The following is a 14844-nucleotide window of genomic DNA, read 5'->3' as shown; positions in this document are numbered from 1 at the left end:
AACGAGCCGTTAAAGGCAGAGAGTGAAATTCAGTGAATACACGTAGTTTACAGAGATGCTGTAGGAGAAACCAAAGGGATTTTAGAAAATTGCACAATATAAATCTATTCTAGTAGACCTCAACAATGGAATTATGATCAGGGGAAATGGCCATGACATGGGACCTTTACATTTGAACCCATGAAAAATAAATCCTCACCAAAAGTGAATTGATCCTAAGAGGAAGATTTTGTGACAATTTATCCGATAACTGTCGAGACATTTCTTTAAACTTAATTTATCTTGACAATCCTTTCAAGGAGCAAAATATTCGGCTGAATAACAGAAAACATATTGCACAGAAACACAGAAAACAAACAATCATGTAATCCCAACAACAACAACAACAACAACAACAACAACTGCAGTTTGTTTTTATTGTATTTGCAGTTTTTATTTCTATTAGTAGTTCCTCAATCTCGCAGAGTATCATTTTGTATATGTTGCTTTCCTTTTTCTACATGGTCATTCACAAATCTAAAAGAACAATAAATACAGTATATAATCTATTATAGTAGAAATATGTTAAGTAGAAAAGAGTAATGTTTTATTATTTGAAATACATTGTATGTCAAAGTCCTCCAAACAGAGAGGTATGAACTCACTCGTCTGCAGGCAGCGATGGGAAGAGCTCAGCGAGAGGCTGGATTTTGGCTGAGAGCGTGGAATTGAAAAGAGTAATTGTTCAGAGGATCTAAACGTTTTTGGAGGTTGAAAAATGGACTTGGAATTTTTTTGTCGGGTGCCAGTCTATTCATTGCTATAAACGCAAGATAAAAAACATTCACTTTTGTATAGCTGGATTTGGATGAGCTGCAGGGGAAATAAGGCCAACAGCCTGACACATCAATACACATTCATCAAGATGCAAAGGGGTAAAAGCACGTAAACAAAACCTGTGTAGATCTCTATCATCGTGTGTTCTGGATCTCTGTGCGTTGACATTTATCTCCGCACAACAGCAAACACAGTTACTCAGCCCTTTATTACCCTGAAATCATCTCTGCATCTCGTCGACCCGCCCCACCCCCCCCCAGACTCAGATAAGAGGCGGCAGTAATTTCTGACACATTTTTATTCAACAGGGTTACGTAACATTCCTCCCAGTCATGCCTTTGATTGCACTGTAATGAACTGGAGCCCAGTCCCTGTGTTAATGGCAGAATACATTAAAAAAGCTTATGGAAGAAAAGCCCTGTGGAGCATAGAGATTACCAACACACAACCTCCTACGGTCATTATTTCACCTTTGTAGTTTATTAGCTCCTGGATTGGTGCAGTAGAAGAAGGGAGGAGAAATGCTGGGGGGCCATAGGCTGTGTGCTTTATGCTAATTTACTGTATGCATTATTATCCCTGGCACTGCATGGCTGAATACAAGAGCAGTAATAAGAGCAGCCGGACCCTCGATCCAGACTGTTTTCAGGCAGGAAAAAAGAGGACAGAGGGAACGGATAGAGGACAGGAAGGAGGAGGGGGGGTACAATAAAGGAATGGTCACAATCCTCCGAGAGAGGTGAAGAGGGAGAGAGGGAGGGGACAGAGCAGGAGGGAGGCAGGCAGGCAGGCAGAGAAGAAGGGTGATGTCACCTCTAACAGACAGCCAATGAGAGTCAGGGAGGGAGAGAGAGAGCGGCCGGAGGAGGGTGTGTTTTTCTATCACTGCAGCATCAGCAGAGAGGAGTGGGGCACAATCAATTTCATAGAGAAGCGGAAGAAAAAGGCACAAGTAGATAAGGAAGACGTGGGGGAAAGAAGCAAGGAGTTGCTAGAGGAAAGCAGCATCACTGAGAAGGTAAGAGGATATTAAGTGATTAGGCGGACAGTTTGTCATGAAACAGGGTGAGAGCGGGGGAAAGCTGGTGAGCGGATTAATTAGGCTGTTAGGTGAGGTGGATTGTTATGGAATCGCACCTTTCAGCACTGACAGTTAAACATTCAGACAGTCTGGTTCATGTGGAGCACTTTAACAGCTCTTTATTTGAACATGTCTCCTCTTTGGCACTTCTCTTACTATTCCCATCAGGTGTGCTGCTGTAAGGAAAACTAGGAAATTACAGCTATTTCAACACACTTGGTTCGAAAAAACCTAGCAACTGAAAGATTTCAAAAACCTCCTTTATTTAAGTATTTCATTGGTAGTGGGGGTTTTAATTTATCATACTTTAGTTATACTATTCTCTTACTTTGAACTGTAGAAAATATTCTTTTGTGTAGTAGCAGGTGTCATTGGTAACCTGTTGGATCACATTACTTTGATGGAAAATGCTTTTTCCTTTTTTCCTTTCCTATTGATCTGGCTGCTTGAACATTCAGTGCCTTGCATGCAACAGGGTTTCCTTTGGCATTAATATTGAATACATAGGAATGCTGTGTGGCATTGTCCTGCCTCACTGAACCTGCCCCATGTCACAAGACCGTTTTACTATCTGTTGTAATATCACATGTCTAAAGTTGAAATGAGTGTTTAGGGACAACTCAATCTAATTTAGATTTTTAATCTGAAGAAAAATGTAATTTAGTATGTATTTTTTAATAACCGGAGTGTATTGAGATCTACTTTTAATCTGTTGCTCTTACTATATGTTTATTGTAAAAATATAAAGATAGCACACACAACTTCCAACCAAATGTGATATGTTTTATGCAAATGTATTTGCATACTGTGCCTCGTTGCCATTCATGTTGCATTCTGCATTTCTTTCCTGCAAACTGATGATAATTTATCAGGCAAATGATATGCTTTGGTTCTCCTCCTCCTTGCTACTTTAATATGAATATTCGTTTTCTCTGCACGTTCCCCTCCCCCAGCTAATAGCTGAGTGGCTTAATGTTAAGTACTGCCCATGATTGCAATTTTCTGCTACGATATTCATTGATGTGGCGGATGAAACTCATCTGAATGACCAGCACAGCAGAAGAGACCTCAACAATTTAGAGTCTGCCGTTGAGTCTCCTGCAGCTGCAGTCGGGCTGTGTTGCCAGAGCAGGGGAACTTTAAACTATGAAGACAGGGAAGGAATCTAAAAAAGACCTGGGAGAGGGAAAGGAAGATAGATTCAGATATCAACAGGAGACAGAGTGAGAGAGATATTTATACGGAAGGAGATATCAGGGGAGGTGAAAATAAGGGTGGGGCAGCGCTCGCAGCAGACCGTGTGGAGGTGTGCCGCTGAAAAGGAGGCTCTCACCTGGCTGAGTGCCATACAGCTGCCTGCTGTCACCCTCTGTGGCCTGCTACACATCTGTTCTACTCAATGGCAGAACATAGACAATGTTCCACCAGTTGTGTTAATGATGTAGAAAACTGTATGGCCCCAAGCAGCTGCTGAAAGGCCGTAAGCTTGTTCCGTCTGTAGGTTGTCTCGGCATGTCTGGTGTTTTGTGGTTAAGTATATCTTCGCTCATAGCGTGCACTCCTATCCTTAAGATATCAGCAGATATCCAAAAAGACCAGATGCAGGAACAGTATGTCTGTGAGCTATGAGAATGTGTGCTATCGATGTGGTGAACTCCCTCCCTCCCTCCTTCTCTCCCTCTCTCCCTCTCTCCATGCCTTAGTAGCCGGCAGCCTGTCCCAGATGAACCCAGTCAAGGGACGGAGGGGAGTGAAGGCACTATGCCTGACAATGACTTGTTACCATCTGTACAACATCCATAAACATACTGCACTGCACTGCACACATTCACACAATAGATCAAGATACGGCTGCTGCTGAAGAGGGCGTGTTGGAGGGAATGAGTGTGTGTGCATCGTCTCCGTGGCAGCAAGGCTCCAGAGACCCACTGCTGGTCACATTATCATACTATTTAATGCAGTGGGCTTGTATAGCGTCAGCCGGATCTCTAGACGGTGCTGGGAGCTGCTAGTGTAGCAGGGAGGTTGTTGTCGGAGTAGCTGGCTAGACTTGGAGTGTACGATTACACTCGCTACAGTATGGTGCAGAATGTAATCTCCCCTCGGACCAGGCTGGTTAATTGAGCTGTTCCTTCAAAGAGATGGATGGAAACAGGGATTTATGTGAGGAGAGAGGGACAGGGGATCTGCACTGAAAAGAGAGGAAAAGCTGGGGAGGATGGTGTAAGCAACTAAAGAAGATGAAGAAGCTGTACTCCCTTTTGAAAGGCGAAGCACTTCCTTTAATGCGTGTTTGCTGCTATAGGTATTGAAGAGAATAGAGAGAGAGAGAGAGAGAGAGAGAGAGAGAGAGAGAGAGAAGGGGGGAGCAAGTAGGATATATGAAAGGGCAAGGTCACAAGGGAGGATGGGCTGTAGCAAAAGAATGAACCAAAGAAATGAAAAGCGAAAAGATTAAAAGGAGGATTCTGATCATGATGGATGGAATTATTAGTGGCAAAAGCCGTGCAATGTAAGGTTGGATTTTATGCTTCCGCTCTATTCATTTTTATGGGATGATGATGATGTCAAAGACTGGCCCGTTTCCAAATGCCTTTAGTCCTGCAGTGGAGAGCTGGTGTTGTGTAGGAGGAGAGAAGTGATCTACTCTGAGGAAGAGCAATGCTGAGCTGGCCCTTCGCTTCTAACCCACCTGTTATTGCCTCAGGGCATGTTTGCTATAGTTATGATGCTCAGCAAACACAGATAGACCCACACACACGTAAACACATCTGCACAGGCACAACTTCTGCACCACACACAAACAAACACTGCAGAGATCCCGTTGCAGTGCGCCAAATGAAAGATTCTCTAATGTTGCCTCCCTGGCCTGATTACTTAAGCGTCTGCTTCTGATCAAAGGACGCACTTGCCACTTTCTGGGATTCAGCCATTAAAGCAGTGACGGGGTAAAATAAGGGTTAAGAGAGAGAACTATCTCTGAGACTGAAGTGTCAACAATATGTGTTTCATCTCTGATTTCCTTTTTATTGCCCTTTGAGAATAAAAGTTGTAAAGTTACAAACTCAAAATCGCGGATTCAAAGGCTTGTGAATGAACTCCCTTGTGTTATCCTACCAGCACGCGCGCCTTTTTAAAGACGTGCGTGTGTGTGTGTTGCGTGTGCATCTTCAGGATGTTGTCAGTCCCCCCCCCCCTCCCTCCCTTCCTGGGTGCAGCTTGGAGGTTGTTTGATTTAGTCTGTGCAGATGGGAGCCAGCCCACTGGGTGTCAAGTGGGGGATCGTGTAGACATGCTGTCAAGGTTTGGTGAAGAATACATTGTGGTGATTTAGGGAGCTAAGGGTCAGATAGATTGACAGGCCAGCCATGGGTAAATGATTATAGAGAATTGAGGAGGAGGGCAGGAGAAAGAAGGTGGAGAAAAAGGGAAGAATTACATTTGTGGAGGTGAAATGAGGCAGGCAGGGCAGGAAAACCTAAAGATGGAAAAGGATTGATTTAAAAAAAGGCAGTGGGATGGTACAGACTTGGAGAAAAGATACATTTGTTATGGAAGGTGAGACAAAGTGGAAGAAGACTGTCATGGCAATTTCTCTGGACCACCTTGTTCCAGTCATCATTTAAGAGTCTTGCTCTCTCCTCTTAGACAATCTTTCAATGTCCATTTATCCTTTTACTGCCTCTCTTCTCGCCATGCACTCCTTTGGTTGCCCGTGTCAGATCAGTATTCATGCAGTGTTGGAAAGAAAAGCAGACATCGGGGTCTTAATCAAAATAATGACTGTGGCTGCTGTTAGCCTTCCCAGAAAGAGGCTCTCAGACAAAGACTCATAAATCTAACCCAGTTATACAATTGAACCTGTTGAGATGAGGGCACAAATAGAGGCGTCATGTATGGAAATGAATTTAATTTGGCAGATTGGATTACCTTATTATAGCGTTCAGGAGTGATGGTATGAGAGAGGAGGAATTGTAGAATTCCACTGGGAGGCAAATATGTTATTGGCGGTTAAAATCATAAAACTGGAACCCCATGGTTGATATTATTTGAAACTGAGACAGAAACTAATTAATGCCAAACCAATAACGAATAAGGCTGCCCAAGACATTGTAGGCAATATCTCAAAATGGTGCAAAACTAAAAGGCAAATTCTGTGACTTTTCCACTTGGTTTAAAGTGGACCTGTCATGCTATATTGGAAACATATATTGTAGGACCATACCTATAAAAAACATGTCAGTGAAGTTTTTTGCTTAAAATACCAAACAGATCACCCATTGTAGCCATGCCTCATACTGCTCAAACCCCTCTTTTGCAGCCCTGTTAGAGAAATGCGGATTTTGGGTCCTTAGCTTGAAAAAAAGAAAGAAGAGGAGGCGGAGCTAATGCCTGATCAGAATTCTATCGTTGATAAAGTTAAATTTGGTTGTGATAAAACGCCATCCTGTTTAAACCACGTCAAGGATTATTTCTGAAACAGTATGGAGCTCAAATGCTTTTTCTCTTGCGGGTTTATCACAAGGTGAGTTCTTTTTTTATTTCCTGCTTTTTAAACACATGTGCTCTACAGTACAGGTTGGCTCTGAGTGTTAGCGAGGCTTGCTAATGTAAACAAAGACGAGATTACGTCCAAAACACGTCAGGCATTGTTTCTGATAGCAACTTTCTGTGGGTCCGCCGACGTCACAGCGGATGGAAATCGTCACAGCGGATGGAAATCTGTAGCGCTCGTTGTATACCCGTTTTTAAAAGATTTGGGTACGGGGAGGAAAAGAGAAAGGGTTTTATTTTCTGACATGAGTTCCCCAGTGCACAGGGTACACATATTTATGTATAAAAGACATCAAAAAGTGCATTTTGCATGATAGGTCCCCTTTAAATGAAAGAACCAGGCCTGAAAGAAGCAGAGCAATAACTCTACATATAAGAGTGGATTTGAATTAGGGTAGACACGAAAATCAATGTCTGACCTTCTCTTTGCTTCCTCGATACTTTGCATGTCCCTTTTAAGTCTCAAAATTATCTCTTTGTCTCAGTGAAAGAGAGAGAATTCCCCTCAGCGTCACTCCATCAGAAAGGCTTTATTGTCCTCATCAGAGACTATACTTGGACTAAATTGACCCTCTGTGTGTTTCTCAACTGCATCTAAGAAGTGTTCTGTTGATGGACAAAGATGTTTCTCTGAACATTTGTGTGCGTGCATGACTCACTGTTAACAGTGGGCAGCAAAGGATGACCTCATGAATGAATTAACTTTACATCAAATACCAATGTTGGGTTATTGCCTCTAGTCTTTGAAATAAAATGTCAAGTGACAGATGGCTACTTTGCTGAGAGACAGTAAGTAGTCTAAGTCTAATCTTAATGTCTTCTGTGTAAAATAGCTTAAAAATGAGGTAATTATGTACTTCTGCCTCACACAACGTTTTAATGCGTTTATCCTGCCTCTCATTCTTATCCTAATAAAGCTCCTCGTCGTTCAATTGAATACAGAAGCTTTTAGTTAATGCTAATGTTTTTGTTAAATCGTATTGATAATATCATGATTACTTTATCAATCATTCATCTTAACGGAAATTGTATTAGGAACCAATTTTACCAAAAGAGGAAACAAAAATTGAATTAAATATATTACTATTGTAGTTATTATTATTATTATTATTAGTAGTAGTAGTAGTAGTAGAAGTAGTTAGTTATTCAGTTGAACAGCATATTTTCACCCTTAGTAAATATTTCTTGATTTAAATCTGGTAAACCCTTTTTTCCTTTCTAGCAATTGCTTTAAGGAGAACCAGTGCAGATGGCAACAGGTGAAGGTTCCTCCTAAACACCATTATTCTCTCTATGGGAGCATTTAGAAATTCCAATATAGCAAATGTAGTCTTATATCTCTAAGCTAATACATTGATTTCCTACATCAGGAGGTTTATTTGTAAAGAGCAACTGTGACCATTTTATGATGCCATTCTGGCTTTGATTGCATTGCACAGGCTGTTTATTAAGGGGACATGACAGCATTGGTTTACTAATTATTGATTTTTTGCTGAGAGGCCTGCTGCATTTTTAATGCAATATGTATCTCAGAGCTGATACTTCAGCAAGGTTGCTCTGCTCTAAGTTACATCATAGCGCTCTATTCAGTCTTTTTTTTCTTCAATACTGTTGGACGATGTTTCTCGTTGTCCTTGACATAGCTTTCATTCTAGCCCAGTTTTTTCCTTTGCCAATTACAAAGCAGTGTATTCAGACATTCAATAGACAAACGCAAAAGCAGTGTTCTTGCCACCGTTCGTACTTACAGGTCTAGTTTTTGCAAAGGTCGTTTTTGGCAGGCATGACTGAACGATTTGTTTCACCAGAGTTAAGGAAGTTCCTCTTTAAAAAACATTCTGGCAGTGAGGCTCTATCACTTTCAAGTAGTTAAAATGTTTGAACTAGACTGCAACGTTGAGACTCATGCATCACAGATCAAAGCACACCCAAGAGTTTACTGATCAAGACGATTCCCCCAGAACTCAGCACAGAGTTTTGTGCCTCAGTTGTAAATGAATGAAGTCTTTAAATGCACTGATAGGATGGGAAGACGTGTTGGTATGTTGTAGCCAAGAGATGCATCGTTGTTTTTGAGGCATTAGAGTATGCTAAATGAAATGATACTGCTTGACATTGACTGAGTGAAGCATTGAACGACGGCGTGGTTTTCTGAATCCATCTTAAGGTTTATTTATTTGGAGTGTTTATGTTTAAGTATATCAATTTTCTTTCACTCGTCTCTTCCCACACTATATACCTACACTTCATTTGAATTAACCATAACTGAAATAGATGGGGCATGAAACAGGAGCATCTACCCTCACTTGAGCAGACACAGTGGCCTCGAGTGCTACAGGTGATGTCGAGCAAACTCTGTATTTGTCTCCACTGCTTGTCTTGATGATATTGTGACCGTAGATTTCTCGCAGGCCCTTTATCTGCTGTGTCAGCCATGATATATTCATTAGTGTTGGATTACACAGAGTGGGAGGGGATCAGGTTTTGAGTGGGCTGTAATCCCCATACACTGGCTAATTTAATCTCACCTACTGTGCCATCCTATTACACACTACACCCACCACATGTGTGCAGGGCGCTGGCTGCAGGAGGGCAGATGAGGGGCAGACAAGGTTAAAACAGGGTAATGTCAGACAAAAGGCAAGGAGACAAAGAGGGAGGAAAGAGCTAGAGTGGAAGAAATGGATTATGAGCAGCAGGAGAGGGATTCAAGTACGGAGAAGGAACAGCAAATGTCAGGGAGTGAAGAAATGTCAAGACAAAAGTGGAGAGGAAAGGATTTAGAGACGTGTGCTCTTTATGTTTGTTTTTCATGAGTAACAACAGTCAGTACAATGGGCAGCTTCGAGTGGGCAGCCATGTCCTTCAGAATTTAAGGACATTTGTTGCATGTCTTTTATCACTTAAATGTATGTAAACTGTGTATCTTTAAAATGTCATACGTTGTTGATAATTTTGTTTTGGCATTTTAGCCTGTATTGAGAGTGACATGAAACATGAGTAGAGAGGGGGGCGGGGGTAAACATTTGCATAACCTTAAGACGTTTTCCCAATCCATGTTCCATGCTTATTATATCCTTTTCTTTCTCATTATCACCATCATAATCATAATTATTGGCAAATCATAGTGTAATATTTCCCCTGATGTATTTAGTTTGTCAGTCTGAGCTTTCTATGCCACTTATTTATTTTTTATTTAATAGAAAAAAGAAATATTTCAGTTGAGAGGTCTGTCCAGTGTCCATTCTGCCAAGTATATTTTGGGATGCCTCCCCATCTCATTATATTTATTTGGCCATGTTGCAAATAATGTGCATGTCAGCGAGACCATACACAATTAAGTAAGGGTTTATATAACCTAATCTGCTTCTTCTTTACTAGTTATGACCCACATCCCTCTCATCCTCTCCTTTTATCTGCTCTTAGCCAGAATAAATCAGGCCACGCTAACTTGCACACACTCCTCTCTCTGTCTACCTGAAAATAAAAACTGTGAATATTTTCTTGTTAGCCTCTTCTCAACACAGACTTTTAAATCACATTGGTGTTGGAGTTGTTTGAGTTTGCTCCCTGAATTGATCCGAGGTAATTGGGCATGGCGCTACAGAGAGCCTCACACAGTGCCCGGGCTGCACTAATGAGACTATATTTAGCTATAAAACCGTCTGTTTACATCAGACATCGTCTCTCTGCTTCACAGCGGGAAAATTGAGCAATTGTGTTTTTGTGGCCAAACTTGTAGGGTGCAATTTCGTGTAGCGATTTCTGTAAACCACTGAAATCTATGCTGAAGAGAGGACCGACTGATGTAGCAGGAAGCGATAAGGAGACATGGGGTGAGGCTTCTAGTTAATACGAGGCAAACATAAAAGGAACAATCCCCAAGAGAAAACACAGAAGCAACAAGAAGGAAAAATAGATTTATACCAGGGTGCAGATGTCACATCGGGGGAAGGGGGGGAGATGAAGAGAAAAAATAATATGAGCAGTAAAGAAACCCCGTGAAGATAAAGAGAGAATCGGGAGAGAATAGAAAGAAGGCCCAGACAGTGTAACAAGCTTAAGGAGGTAATTATACACAAAGCAAAGACCTCATCCTCCAGGCCTTACACACTCGGGTGGGGCAGGGGAAGCAGGAGGGAAGGTTGAGACACTGGGAGAGAAGGAACGGATTTTTATTAACAGTTACCTTTAATAATGTTTATTGCTCCATTAAATAGTGATCCTGCCACGGGTGACGAGCAGGAAGTGTGAGAGTGAGGAGGTTTAGATGGAAGGACAATGTGGGAAGAGATACGAGAGACAGAGGGAGAGGGAGAGGGAGCAGAGAGACACGGGAGGGTAAAGGACAAAGATCCTGTAGTGATTAAAATGTCACCGTGTACAGAGGTAGATGCACACCTGTCAAGCATAACACACACACACACACACACACACACACACACACACACACACACACACACACACACACACACACACACACACACACACACACACACACACACACAAATGCAGCTCACCTGCATCTTCTCAGGCTGTGTACATAGTCACACTGTGACTCCATTAAATAATGAACACAACCCCCGACACAAATAGTGCCTGAAATGACAGTATAAAATGTGTTCGGCTGGGATGACTTTATTTTCCATATATCATCCATCTTTGTAAGTCCTCGTAACTCGTCCCCTCTTTTTCTCCCCCCATGCCTTCTGTCTTGCCATTCCTTCCTTCTGCCTCTCCGCCATCCAGTAGTCCAGACAGTGTGTGTTTTATATATGAGTGTGTAGTGAGCCCTGCCCGTGCACGGTTCAGAGGGGGACAAACAATCCAACAGTAAATGTTAGTGACAGGCCTTTTACTAGCCGCGTGGCCGTCACAGACTTCCTGTGTGTCGGCCCCTCGGCCAGCCTGTGAGACCCGTCCGCCTACACAAGTGTCACAAAAGCTGCTTTCTCTTTTCAGCTAAAATAAAGAAAGCAGACTCAGAGGTGTTTGAAAATGTTGTCGTGTAAAAGCTGTATTTGTTGGCTCGTGCTTGCTTGCTGTGTGGGTGTCCTATATAGGAAACAGCACTATCAGCATTTTGTTTTGCTTTCACAGGATGTAGACGATTCAGATATATGATAGTGGCAGTGTACTAGAACATTGCCACTGATCCTGTGGGGATTGCCCACAGGATTGAGTATGTAAGTCGCTTTGGATAAAAGCGTCTAACAAGTAACATGTAATGATCTATTTCTCCATGAGTAGGTGTGTCTATCTGTTGCTTCTACGACTGTTGGAGAATACACAAGGGTATCAACAGCTGGCTGCAAGCATCTTTGTTTAGTGTGTGTCTACAGTATAGATGTGGACTGTCAGGCCTGGTTGGCCTAACTCTCTATGAAACATCATTAGCTGGTAGTTTAGCCGCAGGATAAGGTCACACCAGCTTCCTCCGCATCCCTTTGGCGACTCTCGGTATCTGTTTTTCTTCTCTCTTGATAGAATTGGGGCCAAACCCTTTCTGTCATCTCTCATAACTGAAGCAAAACGTGAGGAAAGAGAGATGATATTGCAGTGGAGTTGTGTTCACAGCTGGGGCTTCAGTGTGAGGAGGAAGAGACCCCAGGAGGAAGAGAAGGATATAGGAAAGATGATGCAGAGGCGCAGTGAAGCTCTGCAAAACAATATAAATAAAGAGCATATGAAACAGCCTCCTCGCCTTCATTTGCCTATTCACGCTGTCTGCCTCCTTGAATAGATAATATAAAACCAGATATACTTGTCGCTCCCTTTATCCGTCTGACAGGAGATGACGCACAGACACACACTGATGCAAACACAGGCGGGATGGAACAGGTTGTCTGTTTACTCTCTTTCATATCGCGCCTGGCTGAAAATGGCTGCGCGTTCTGGAAAATGTCACGTCCTTGATCTCTTTACACCACTGGTGCGTAGAGGGGCCTGAGCTGTGTAGACATGTGAGGAAGGGGGATTTGCAGAGACAGGGGTCTGCAGCAGAGACGGGGCTGCGCGCCTCAGATAACAACTGCAGCCTTTGATGGAGCCCGGCCCTCCTCTGTTGCAGAGCACTAGCCGCTCCGCCTCAAATAGATCGCTGCTGCGGACTCCATTGGTAATGATTGGATTTAGTTACAGAGCAGAAATGGTTTGCTGATGATAATGATAACAGATGTGATGGGAGTTAGTCAGCCACTTAGGGTCTAAGGATTGTATCGATGCTGTGCCAGCCCACACATTTCCCCTCAGACTGGTTGATCAAAGTTGATGGCAGAGGTTGATAGAATGCTACCTGTAATTGCATTGCGCTTGATGTTGGCTGGGAGGTTGTAATGATGATGTAGTGTAGCACAGATTAAAAAAAAAAGTGCTTCATAAGCTTCTCTCTATGAGGAGGAGAAGAAGAGCGGGAGGGAGGGGTGAGCTAAAAGAGTTCAGGTTGAGGAAAAGAGGAGTTTCATACTCGTATGAGTTTCCAGAGGCAATCAGCAGGGAGCAGAGAATAGAGAACAGAAGTGAAAGAGATAGAAGAGCGCAAACAGACAGACTTTCAGCAAAGACGACAGTCAGGAAGGAGGAAGTCTTTCAAGTGTGGGGAGCATGTAGACATAACAGGGGAACTGGAGAAAGCCAGAGATGGGGAAAGAGCAAGAGATGCTGGAGACGGGAGATGAAGGTAAAAGTATAAAGTACAGAAAGATAGAGGGACAGAGAGAGAGAGAGGAGGGAGGGAATAGGGAGAGAGAGAGGGAGGGAGGGAATAGGGAGAGAGCGAGGGAGGGAGAGAGAGGGAGAGAGAGAGGGAGGGAGAGAGAGGGAGGGAATAGGGGGACGGGGTGAGGAGGATGAACATGTCGAAGGGGGAGGGGAGAGAAATATTTTCTATGTGTGGCTGAGCTGGAGTCAGGAGGTTGTCATGGTGATAGCAGGGTGAGGAAAGGGAAGGGAGGCAGGAGTATTGACACCTATCCCTAGACACCCCTCAAACACACGGACACATTCTACAACAAACAAAATGAGTCATGCATAACAATACTGACCTGTCACATCCTAAGCAAACACACACACACTCACTTTCTCACACAAACGCACACACAGGTGGTTCGTACTAAGCAGAGATGTCTGAGGCTAGGAGCCACATCACCATGCAAACTCTGTCTTTTATCCTCACTCAGCCCTATTTGAATGGCAGGCAAATCCCCTTAAACTGACTTGTCTTGCCAGACAATTACATAAACCAACCTTCAGTCTGCTGCTGAGTGTGTATGTGTTTGTGTGTTTATTTGTGTGTTTGGGTTTGAGCGACAGTGTGTGTGAGGCTTCACGTATCCGACCGTTGCGGTTTTCCTGAGTGTGTTGATGACAGAGAGAGATGAGAGAGGCAGAAACAAGCTGATGTAGAGACAAGCAGCAGCTCCACTGTGGCACCGTTCTCTGAGACAGTGCACACACTTATATAATAATAGTTTCTGTTTCTATATAGATTTTTCGAACACAAAACTTGTACAAAACAAAAGTGTTTAGAACAGCAGATGGTAAGTCCTATATGAAAATATGTTAATTACTTTGATCTATTAGTAGAGAGCATGCTAATAGAGAAAAGCTATTTATTTAGATGATTTAACTCATGGAAACTGTACCGATATTTGGAGTTCTAAAAGTCTGATTGATAATATCTTTAACTTAGCTAAATAAATCTGATGGATTGACTTGTCATTGCCGTGTGGCGGGAGTCTGCAAAGCGTAAAAGAAAGAACAGTAAAGTGCAAACCCAGCAGAAAAAAAAAAGATTTGCAACTTGAACAACAAACAAATCAATCAAAAACAATTGCTTACTCAGAGTGTTAGCGCTCATATAAAAAGTGGTTTTTTCCTTCCCTTCTAACAGAAGATAGAGTGCCGGAGGGTGGAGGTAAGTAAGACAAATTGTCCCACAGTTTATGACACTGTGATCATTTTTAAAAATGTCGTTGTTCCTCATATAACTCCTTCTCTTGTTACCACACACCTCACTCTTCTTTTTCCACTCTGAATTCACTCAATAGACATTAACTAGCTGTTTAGAGGGGTTACATCTCCTGGCTCATCCCCAGAAGCCTTTGTATTTGATTAGATGAGGAGCACTTAAGGGGAAGTGCTGCTTCTGCAACTTTTAACAAAGTTAATGGGATTGCCAAGAAGCCGTGGTTTGGCTTTGTTAATTATTCGCCAGACGTGAATCACCCGGCACTGTGAGCTGTTTTCTCTACTGTGGTCCATTAACTGAAGACAGGTTATGCTAGCACTATTTCGAGAACTGTTTTTTTTTTTTGTATTTCTCATTCTACATTGCTTTGTTTAATATAACAACCGTGGCAGTGCTTTTTGTACATGGGTGTAAGCATGTTTGA

The 14844-nt window shown here is 42.6% G+C and overlaps 1 protein-coding gene across 1 annotated transcript in view; it reads left to right on the top strand.

The window, feature by feature from the left end:
• Window positions 1-1710: 1710 nt before the first annotated feature.
• LOC104956932 (neural cell adhesion molecule L1-like) overlaps window positions 1711-14844 on the top strand; it is a 37170-nt gene continuing 24036 nt past the window's right edge. Inside the window, exon 1 of the mRNA XM_010784512.1 lies at window positions 1711-1834. The gene's annotated coding sequence lies outside the window, so the exon portion shown is untranslated. The remainder of the gene's footprint in view (window positions 1835-14844) is intronic.

The sequence above is a fragment of the Notothenia coriiceps genome, unplaced genomic scaffold, assembly GCF_000735185.1.
Source record: "Notothenia coriiceps isolate Sejong01 unplaced genomic scaffold, NC01 NC01_scaffold00026421, whole genome shotgun sequence".
NCBI lineage: Eukaryota > Metazoa > Chordata > Actinopteri > Perciformes > Nototheniidae > Notothenia > Notothenia coriiceps.
The sequence above is the reverse complement of the archived record's forward strand: the minus strand, read 5'-3'. Positions and strand labels throughout refer to the sequence as shown.